This window comes from Mytilus edulis, chromosome 2, assembly GCF_963676685.1.
Source record: "Mytilus edulis chromosome 2, xbMytEdul2.2, whole genome shotgun sequence".
NCBI classification, from domain to species: Eukaryota; Metazoa; Mollusca; class Bivalvia; order Mytilida; family Mytilidae; genus Mytilus; species Mytilus edulis.
Window position 1 is genome coordinate 106,853,603 of NC_092345.1, and position 12,382 is coordinate 106,865,984.

The 12,382-nt window shown below is 32.5% G+C and overlaps 1 pseudogene; it reads left to right on the plus strand.

The window, feature by feature from the left end:
• The first annotated feature begins 5,929 nt into the window (after positions 1–5,929).
• Positions 5,930–10,565, plus strand: LOC139513858 (uncharacterized; annotated as a pseudogene).
• The last annotated feature ends 1,817 nt before the right edge of the window (positions 10,566–12,382 follow it).

The window sequence follows — 12,382 nt, forward strand, 5'->3', positions numbered from 1 at the left end:
CCGAATAGTTGATGATTTACCTGTCATAATGAAAGAGGCACGAAATGATCTCGCAAAAGCTGCATTTAAAATAAGAAATGACGAGAAATTACAAACCAGAATAAAAGTAAGAGGCATAGTCCTGGTCCTAGAAACACGACTCAACTCAAAGGATGTGTGGAACACGCGCAAAACAATTAATTGTGTGAGATGATACGAGTACATGTATGACTGTGACTAGTTATGGAAACTGTAAATACAGGCTACACGATAGTATATTGTGCTTTTCTTTGTTGTTTCTATGACTGAAATACTTATCATACAACTTATACATATTAAATTTGTTCAATCTTTTGTAGGACTTGCTTGTCAGTAAGTATATTGCTGCTTTGAATTTGTTTTTGCTTGTGCATCTGTTTTTTGCTTGTGTGCTTTATTTTCATGTATGCTTTTGTTTGAAGTTGCAATCATAAAGTACAATGTATATATACATAGACTGCATGTTAGTTCATAGTCTTATTATTTAAGCTTAATGTTTTCTCTTCTTTAGTTTAAACCATAAATACATGTGTTACTTATCATCTTTCTTTGGTACATACAGGAAGACCTGAATACTGAAGAAAATGCCTTATGAGTCCATTATAAAAACAGATGTTTTAAAAAAGGAAAAAGGAAAAAAATGATGTAAAAATTATCTATAGATGAGTAAAGAAATAAACTTAGATCAATATTTTAGCATTCTAATATTTAGTGCTTTCATAATGACCAATCCTGTGAGATTTGAACTACAGGGACAACAACCCAACAACACGCCTTAAATCAAACAAACACAAAGTGTTAAATCTGTAGTGTTTTGGAATTTGAAAGGGATATATTCTTTGGACTAAATTGTTGATATTTCAAACTTTAAATTTTCTTTACCTAGTATGTTTTACATCAGCATCTGCACCCTTTTATTAAAATTAAGACTACATAGTACTGTATGTACCAACCATGTTCCTCCTTGATACATGTATGTACAAATGTACAAAAATATACTGTTAGAATTATTAGTTTTAACAGGATTTTTGAAATTCTATTCATTGCTCTAACATAATTTAATGCTTCCTTATGCTGTATGTTTAGCTTTCACTTTAACTATTTAGTGCTATTTTGCTGTACTTAGGTTTAACATGTGCATTTGACAAGAGCCACTACTTTGCAAGTTTCTTGACTACATATATACTTGCACTATTTATAGTCTGGTCAAAATCAAACTATATATTGTTTTAAGATAAGAAATATTCAGTACCGGGTAAACAAACTATGAACCTGAATGCATAAAGTACCAGCTTTCTTTCTCTCTAAAACATATACAGCTGGGCAAAAGAGTAAAATCTCTATACACACAAATCATACATAGATGTCTGATTTTTTATATAAAAAAGAAATAAATTGTTTTTCTTCATTATCTTTAACTTTTAACTTTACTATAATGTATTTGGATATATATTTGGATAAATTAATATAAGAAATATATATATATATATATATATTTAAATGACTAAGTTAACTATCATATCAATCACTGACTCTCACAAATCATTATATTGATTTATGATGTAAGGGAGATAATCATCTCTAGCTAGTTTTAATGATAAAGATATTACACATAGAGAATTGTAATTTTCATTCGTTTAAACGGGCAGTGCATTAGAGTGAAATTAATTTCTTCTGGGTGTTTTCATCAATGTAACATAGGGGGCGTTTAGGTTTCCCGCTTCAAAATTATTTTCGCGGTATTTTATTGCCCGTGTAATCATTCAGCACGACACCGTCAATCTGAACAGTTCGCTTTTTTCTTGGTAAATTTTCATCTTCACTGGTATTAAAGAGATAATAGTAACTGCAATTACGATTATCCCAATATGGCGACGGTAGATATAGGTAAAATCTTTACACTCGTTTTTCTTAAATGTAGCATGTTTTTGTCAATAGTTACTCAGCTGCAAGGTTTATCTATACCATTACATCATATTTGAATCGTAACGGTGCACTGGAATTGTCTAAGAGCTGTGAAAATAGCTGTTGAAAAATTCGGGATGATAATCGTAACTCTATGGTATTTTTCTTCTTTGATAATCGTAATTTTCTTTATATGATAATAGTAACTGAAACATAATAAATGTGTCTTTCAGCATTTCAATGGTATTTTGTGTGTTAAAAATGTAAATGCCCAGTTAAACGATGACATTAACGCATATAAAAATAAATGAAGAAACTTACAGGTTAATATCTAGGATAAATTTACCTATATATCTCTAATTGATGAGAAAAGGGATGGATTAGCTATATCCCATATTCCAAAAGTGCAATCCTTTCAATTCATTGCTCAAAATGAAAGTCACGTATACCACATTTTCATATGTCAAAAAAGATATATGCCTGTTTCATTGATTTCAGGAAGGCATTTGATACTATTAATAGAGATGCCCTCTTTTACAAATTGTCTTATTACAACATAGATGGTCCCTTTTTTTAGTATAATGAAAGATATGTATAAAGAGGTTTTGTACTTGGTAAAGATCTCGGAAGGTATCACTGATTTTTTTTAATTCCTCAGTTGGGGTAAAACAAGGGTGTATTTTAAGCCCTACATTATTTTCTTTATATATTAATGATTTACCATCTATTTTAGCCTTACCTATAGTCTTACGAAGCATTTGACAGACGAAAAAAAAAACACAAATATGTATATTGATAAATTACATCAAAGGGCCAAACATGTAGATTATCACAGTCGGAACTGGTTTAATTACAAAGATTTTTATAGATTTTAAAACAAATATTTTGTGCTTCAGAAAAATGCATGAAAATTAGGAAAGGCTAATTTATGTTTTCATTTAATAGAAAAGTACTAATTATATGGCAAGTATGCAAATACAAAAATGTTCCTTGTTTAGTACCTTCAATATTTTTCTCTACAATATCTTCCATGCATATGTATGCAGCATACTTTTCATATACCGAGTATTTATGAATTTTTAATAAGTTTGTTTCTAATTTTGCGGAATATGCGTTATTTTATTCTCATCTTTGCAGTCATTCTTTGAATAAGTATTTCTTGTAAGAAAATTTAAAGCTACATCAATTTTATTTTTTGATTTTCGGGCTTTTGGCCAAACTATAAAAGAACACAAATCCATGTTTGTCAATGAACTCCACGTTACTTAATGTCATAATACACAAAGAATCCCATTTAGGGCCAAACATTCTCTAGTCTTATATAGCATTAAATGTTTTAAGGATGTCATATTATCATAATTCAAAATTGAATTTGTGTTGTTTATAGTTTATATCTGAGATACTGAAATTTCAGTGACAGTCATGAAGTAGCTAATATGAATAAAAAGATGTGGTATGTTTGCCAATGAGACAACCTTCCACAAGAGACCAACATGACTCAGAAATTAACAAATATAGGTCACCGTACGGTCTTCAACAATGAACAAAGCCCATACCGCATAGTCAGCTATAAAAGAAATGACACTGTAAAACACTTTTCAAAGTTATCCCTTGTTCATCATAACTTTTAAGTTGTGATATCATCCATGAAAAATGATCGAAGTGACATGAAAACTGTAGCCACTAATTTCTCGTCAAACGGTTTTTGACGAATACTAAATGTCTTTCCTACTTCGTTATGGCATAATAGGGTATGTTCTAGAATTAAATCAGGAGTGGCTTCCCGGGGGCAGAAATAGCACATATAACCACCTACAATAAAATAATTTAAACAATATTAAAAAAGAGGGACGAAAGATACCAAAGGGACAGTCAAACTCATAAATCTAAAACAAACTGACAACGCCATGGCTAAAAATGAAAAAGACAAACAAACAACAGCACACACGACACAACATAGAAAACTAAAGAATAAACAACACGAACCCCACTAAAAAACTAGGGGTGATCTCAGGTGCTCCGGAAGGGTAAGCAGATCCTGCTCCACATGCGGCACCCGTCGTGTTGCTTATGTGATAACAAATCCGGTAAATAGTCTAATTCGGTAGGTCACATTCAGGAAAGGGAAGGGGATTGTAGTTACGACGTAAGGAACATATCCGATATCATTTGTGATACGGTTATTCCATAACGGTCAACCAACTCGTGATGGCGTCCGTAAAATTTACGAAGGGATGATTTCAACTTCACCATTTGGAACTCTTGGTTTAATAGCTTCCTTATGAGTAGCAACCCTCTATCAAGAAAATCATGATAGGAAATGCAAGCACGGGAATATCGTATCAATTGGGAGATATATACCCCGTATGCAGGTGCTGCTGGAATGTTGCTACTTAGAAATGGAAAGTTCACAATTGGAAAACTGAAATCATCTCTTTTGTCGTAAAGTTTTGTTTTCAACCGACCCTCATTGTCAATTTCTAGATGTAAGTCAAGATATGAGGCCGACTTAACTGTATCTGTAGTATCCTTTATCTCTAGCTCGATTGGATAGATGCGTTCCACATAGTCACCAAATTTTGAATTATTTAGTGAAAGAACATCATCTATATAGCGAAAAGTAGAGTTAAAGGTTAGTGCTAACTTCTTATCTTTCTTCCTAAGAAGTTCCTGCATGAAGTCAGCCTCATAATAATAAAGAAACAAGTCGGCAAGTAGAGGGGCACAGTTTGTTCCCATTGGAATGCCGACAGTCTGTTGAAAAACACGTCCTCCGAACGTAACAAATATATTGTCAATCAAGAAATCAAGCATCTTGATAATATCAGTTTCAGAGAATTTTTTGTTCGAATCAGAGTGATCCTTTACAAAGTAGGATTTATCCCTCCCTAAGACAAGATACTTGTATCTACGTTGGCCATTCTTTTTTACGAAGCAAAGCAATACCAACTCTTTCAATTTGTCTTTTAGTTTGGAATGTGGAATACTAGTGTACAGAGTAGAAAAGTCAAATGTTTTAATACTGTTACAAGATGAAAGAGAGTTAGATTGTATGTACTCTAAAAGATCTTTGGAATTTTTAAGTATCCACATCTGATTTACGCCCCCTCTGGAATAGGCAGTTTCACAATAACTTTGAAGCCCGTCTTTGATTGCTGATAAAATAGATGTTAATAATTTAGAAAGAGGTTTCGTGGAGCACTTGGAAGACCTAGCAATATACCGTTGTTTGTAAGGACACTTATGTAGTTTAGGTATCCAATACAGTGATGGCAGATCCAGTTCTTCATCTTTGGTTGAAATTACTATATTTACTATTTACTTCAGGATAAATTATTTTTTGTTTACTGTCTTAATCAGAAATCTGATGTAAGGTGACACATGCGTGTCGCCTGACAATTATTGTCATGTATCATAATTTCCATCGCTCATTCACATATTTTGTGGCATACCTAGTTTAATAAATTTCTGTATATTAACAAAGTTCGTGTTTTCCCATTTCCAAATTTCTTGAGTCTTGTTCACCCTTCCAAAAATTTTATAATATACTAGTATGTAGCTGTTTTCATAAGAACAATTAATTATATATGCATAAAAAGAAATGTCATAAGATGTTGGGACGTTTCGTAAATAATTCATCGCCATAATTTCATAATATGCTATCAGATATACGTTTTAGTGTCAATATCAATAAAACAGTTTCCAGTTACGATTATCTTTTTTATTTTTAAATACCATAATTACGATTATCTTTTTTCCGAGTTACGATTATCATCCCGAATTTTTCAACGGCTATTTTCAAAGCGCTTAGACAATTCCAGTGCACCGTTACGATTCAAATATGATGAAATGGTATAGATAAACCTTGCAGCTGAGTAACTATTGACAAAAACATGCTACAATTAAGAAAATGAGTGTAAAGATTTTACCTATATCTACCGTCGCCATATTGGGATAATCGTAATTGCAGTTACGATTATCTCTTTAATACCAGTGATCTTGAACTTAGCCATGGATCCAGAGAATCCAACACCACTTGAAGAATCTCCTGATGTTTCATTACAGGACATTTTCAGAGCTGTTAAACAACAAGGTGACATTAACTCTAAACTCCGTCAGGAGTTCATTGATTTAAAAAATGAGGTTCAGGGGTCCACTTTAGCTGTCGCGTCGCAGGTTAAAAAACTCAAAGTTGATAATGAATATCACTGGAAATATGAGGGTAATAAAGTGCAGCATACACTTAATTCTGAATTTGTTGAAGACCTTAATCAAGTAATTTGGGCTATTGAACATTGTAAATCAGAATACGCACGTGAAACTGTTGTTGATGTTATTGACAAGCTTAAAAAACGTAACAAATTAATTAAGATTGCTGATAGCAGTGAGGGTGGTTGGGATACTGTTAGGCAGTATGAGACAAATCCGGTTGCAAGTGATACCGAGGATGAAAACAAAATCACCAAAGCAGAAAATAGAGCTATTAAAAAGCGCAAATTCAAGGCGTCAAAAAAGGTCAAATCTTCTACTAATTATGTTAATAATTCTGCTCAGAATGTACCTAATATTCCAGCAAAATTCCAACAGCAGCCCTTTCGGGAACCTCAGTCCGGTTGGTATTCCGGATTCCCGTTATATTCAAACATGCCCAGCACGAGCGGAAGTCAGCCTAGAGTTCAACAAGGAGCCTGCTATGGTTGTGGATCTAACCAACACTGGAGGAATAGATGTCCATTCAATCCTAAAGCAGTCGGCAAGCCAAAAACGGAATGATTTCATAAAAGATGAGTATTTAAATATTTCTAGTGATAGTCAATCGAGTGCACACTATCTTACACATGATTATTTTGAATATGAACAAGGTCAGGCTAAAATTATCGTCAAAGGTAGATTAAAGAGACATATTGATTTTTGGTATAGCATTGGTTGTTATGATTTCATTATTGATACTATTTTACACGGGTATAAAATACCTTTTTATACTACACCGCCTTCCGTTTGTTTACAAAACAATCGTTCTGCTATAACACACAGTGATTTTGTTTCAGAAGCTATTGATGATCTTTTGATAAGAGGACTTATTATTGAATGTACTAATGATAAACCATTAGTCGTAAATCCATTAACTGTTTCTGTTCAAAACAATGGCAAAAAACGTTTAATTTTAGATCTACGTCACGTAAATTTACATCTGTGGAAGACATCTGTGAAATTTGAAGATATCCGTGTAGCTATGCAATTTATCAAACAAGATTTTTATTGTTTTAAGTTTGATATACATTCAGCTTATCGCCATTTAGACATATACGAGCCGCATACTGATTACCTTGGTTGGGTTTTCTTGGACATATGGTGAAAGTACAAAATATTTTAAATTTCTCGTCCTACCTTTTGGATTGAGTTCTGCCTGTTATATATTTACTAAAGTCACCAGGCCGCTAATTAAAAAATGGAGAGGAGAGGGTAAACAAATTCTTATGTATTTAGATGATGGATTTGGCACCCATTCTGATATTAACTCGTGTACAGATATTGCCGCACAAGTTAAACAAGATCTTATTGATAGTGGGTTTGTACCCAAGGTTGAAAAATCCATGTGGTCTCCCAGTAAAACATTGATATATTTAGGCTATTTTATTGATACAGACAAAGCTATTCTGAGCATACCAGTTGATAGACTGTCAAAATTGTTTGATACCATAATACAAGTTGAACAATCTTTAAGAAATTTAGGTAAAGTTTATGTGAGAACTGTAGCTTCTGTTATTGGCCAGATTATATCCATGTCGTATGTCATAGGAAATGTGGCTTATATTATGACTAAATATCTTAGTATTGATGTAATGTCAGCTTGTTCTTGGAAATCTTACATTGAACTTTCGGTTCAAAGTAAAGAGCAGCTTATATTCTGGAAGAAAAATATTAAATGTATTAATTTTAAACATTTTGTATCCGATTTTTCGTGTCACACTATTGTTTATAGTGATGCTAGTGGCACTGGATATGGTGGATTTACAGTAGAAAATCCTAAGAATATTGCTCATGGTATGTGGCATGAAAACGATGTACATCATAGTTCTACTTGGAAAGAACTTACGGCTGTTAAATGTGTATTTCATTCTTTGATAGATTTTATGAGAGATAAACGCATTAAATGGTTTACGGATAACCAAAACGTTGTTTCAATTGTTCATAAAGGCAGTATGAAGCCTTATTTGCAAGATATTGCATACGACATTTTTGTGACTTGTTTAAAGTTCAACGTGTCCCTAGAGGTTGAATGGATACCCAGGGCTGAGAATGAAATTGCAGACTATATTAGTCGTATCATAGACACTGATGACTGGGGTGTTGCAGTACACGTTTTTGAATATTTGGATTCCCTGTGGGGACCTCATGAAATTGATTGGTTTGCCAGTGATCATAACCATCGATTACCTGTATTTTACTCCAGGTATTGGAATGTACATTCAATGGGTATTGATGCGTTCACTGTCAATTGGCAAGGTATAAATGGGTGGTATGTTCCCCCAGTTTGCCTATTATTGAAAGTCCTTATGTACATGCAGCAGTGCAATGCATATGGTACTGTTATTTTACCTTTGTGGAGATCGGCGAATTACTGGCCGTTTTTGTGTCCCAAAGGTGATAGATTTATTGATCAGGTGTTGGGTTTCTATTACCTACCTACTAACAAAGCTAACTTTTTACCTGGTAGAGGGAATAAATCAGTTTTTGGTAATATTGATTTACCATTTAAGGTGTTGGCTCTTAGAATGGATTTCAGGGAGACATTAATTAACAATTAGTATTAACTTGGTGGTAGTTATAATTTATGTAATGGTTGACAGTTTTATTGCATATATTTTATTTTATTGGTGTACTGTATTATGTATTATATTGATGAACTATATCAAAAATTTGAAGGAACCACATATTTATTTAAAATTATGCTATTAAATATGTTTTTCCAGGTATTCAGAAACGATATTACAGAGTTACCAAATGATCTTGACAGTTATTTAGCAATTATTCCCGATTTGTTAGCGCAAAGTAAATCGGACAACACAGTAAAGAAATACTACTATGGTTTTTTGAGATGGAAAAAGTGGGCGGAAATCAACCACATTTCTGATGTTGATATTTTACCGACAAAACCGTTATATTTGGCTTTATATTTAGCTTCTTTAGTGCAATTTTCTGCCACGTCTAGCCCCGTATGTGATGCATTTTATAGTATAAAGTGGGCGCATTCGATTATTGGTGCAGATTCTCCTACAGATTCTCAATTAGTTAAATGTGTTTTTGAAGGCGCTAAAAGGAAATTAGGCTCACAAATTAAGAAGAAAGAGCCGATAACTCCTGAGTTATTGCAGGCTATGTATGATAAGTTATTTTGTGTAGAAAATCTTTTTTCACAACGTACCATTTGTGCATGTATATTGGGATATGCAGGATTTATGCGTGTATCAGAATTGCTAAATTTGCGTTATTTTGATATTAATTTCAAATCATCACACATTTCAATTTTCATTGAAAAAAGCAAGACAGATATTTACAGAGATGGAAACTGGCTGATTATTGCGAAGACCGGGACAACGTTGTGTCCAGTTCGTAATTTGGAATTATATATGCAATGGAGTGGCATTCAATCCGATTCAAATCTGTATTTATTCAGAAATTTGTCGCAAGTGAAAGGAAAATTTGTTTTTCGTTCAACGAATAAGCCTTTAAGCTATACAAGGATGAGGGAAATTTTCATTGATGCTTTTTCACCATTTGTTCCCGATATAAAATCATACGGATTACATAGTTTACGATCTGGGGGTGCTACAGCCGCAGCGAGATTTGGAGTTTCAGACAGACTTTTTAAACGTCATGGACGTTGGAAGTCGGACACTTCAAAGGATGGCTATGTTTAAGACGATTTATCAGAACGTATGATCGTTTCCCAGAATTTGGGAATTTAATAAATTTCTTTTTGTTTTATTAATTGCATTTTGGACTATAAACAATTTTAATACTATAATAGTTATATATATAGCTTCCCGTTCTTTGGGTTCAGCATCGGCGTTGTCGTGCGACTATCCACTTTACAAAGTCTTTGGTATTTATTATAGCCTTTTTATGGCGTGTATATTCAGAGTGTTTATATATATTTGGATATTTGGTACATATATTGATTATATTTGGATATTTGGTACAAGTATTAATTATAATACTTGGATATTTGGTACAGTATTGGTGTTATGTCTACATTGATGGGTTGTTTATACCAGGAGAATTGTAATTTTCATTCGTTTAAACGGGCAGTGCATTAGAGTGAAATTAATTTCTCCTGGGTGTTTTCATCAATGTAACATAGGGGGCGTTTAGGTTTCCCGCTTCAAAATTATTTTCGCGGTATTTTATTGCCCGTGTAATCATTCAGCACGACACCGTCAATCTGAACAGTTCGCTTTTTTCTTGGTAAATTTTACTTCTGGTTAAAATTTTATTCAGCTATTTGAGAGTTTTTTGTTTGAAACTGATGTTTGAATTATATATTATATGTGTATATATATATGTATGAATATGAATTATGTTTATTTCTTATTAAATATAGAGCATCGGCGTTGTCGTGCGACTATCCACTTTACAAAGTCTTTGGTATTTATTATAGCCTTTTTATGGCGTGTATATTCAGAGTGTTTATATATATTTGGATATTTGGTACATATATTGATTATATTTGGATATTTGGTACAAGTATTAATTATAATACTTGGATATTTGGTACAGTATTGGTGTTATGTCTACATTGATGGGTTGTTTATACCAGGAGAACATCATTTCTGTTATTTAAAAGAAAATAGAACAATAGTGGATATGTTGCTTTTTGAACAACATAATTTGTTTTTAACCATTTGATTTTCTTGCTTTGTCTCTTTTTGATTATATATGATCTCATTTTTTTCTTCTTTCTATTTTTACATTTTACAAATTGTATGTCTTTTTTCTCTATTTCATGTTATTGGCACAGTAATGTATAATATATTATGCAGCATTGTTGGTGTATTCTGGTTACAATTTGAATTCTTCTCAGACATGGCAGGTGAGATCAGACATCTCAAAGATATTTTCACATTCACACACTTTAAGTACACAGCTGTATGGGTTTTTCTTGGTTTTCTTTTATGCATTTAACAAAATACATATTTTTGTTTTTTTAAAATAGAAATATCATTTGAAAATGAGTAATAATAGTATAAAATTTCTCTCATACAACTGTCAAGGTCTTAATTCAATAGAGAAGCGAAGAGATGTTTTTGATTATCTTAAATCAAAAAACTGTAATATATATTGCTTACAGGATACACATTTTTCAGAAAATGATGAAATATCAATAAAAAATCTATGGGGAGGAGAGTGCATATTTAATTCATTTGCTACAAATCAAAGAGGGGTAGCAATTTTATTGACAACAAACTTTGAGTATAAAATACATAAAGTAAAAAAAGATGATCAAGGAAATTTGTTAGGAATTGATATGGAAATCGAAGGAAAGAGAATGACCCTAATAACCTTATATGGTCCAAACAAAGATACACCAGATTTTTATATAAAACTGAGTGGAATGATAGAAACTTTAAACAATCCATCAGTTGTTATAACTGGAGACTATAATTTAGTACAAAACCAAAGTCTTGATACATATAATTATCAAAATATTAATAACCCAAAAGCTAAGGAGAAAGTTCTAGACTTAAAAGATCTTTATAATTTAACAGACCCCTTTAGGGAAATTAATCCAGATTTAAAACAGTTCACATGGAGAAAAGCTAATCCCATAAATAAGCAAGATTAGACTTCTTTTTAATATCCCAAGACCTTAATCAAAATGTAGTTGATGTACAAAATCACATTATGTTACTCAGTCTTCTATGTTGTATTTTGGTGCGAGTACATATGTTACTCAGTCTACTCAGTCTTTTATGTTGTATTTTGGTGCGAGTACATATGTTACTCAGTCTTCTATGTTGTATTTTGGTGCGAGTACATATGTTACTCAGTCTACTCAGTCTTCTATGTTGTATTTTGGTGCGAGTACATATGTTACTCAGTCTTCTATGTTGTATTTTGGTGCGAGTACATATGTTACTCAGTATTCTATGTTGTATTTTGGTGCGAGTACATATGTTACTCAGTCTTCTATGTTGTATTTTGTGTATTTTTGGTGCGAGTACATTATGTTACTCAGTCTTCTATGTTGTATTTTGGTGCGAGTACATATGTTACTCAGTCTACTCAGTCTTTTATGTTGTATTTTGGTGCGAGTACATATGTTACTCAGTCTTCTATGTTGTATTTTGGTGCGAGTACATATGTTACTCAGTATTCTATGTTGTATTTTGGTGCGAGTACATATGTTACTCAGTCTTCTATGTTGTATTTTGGTGCGAGTACATATGTTACTCAG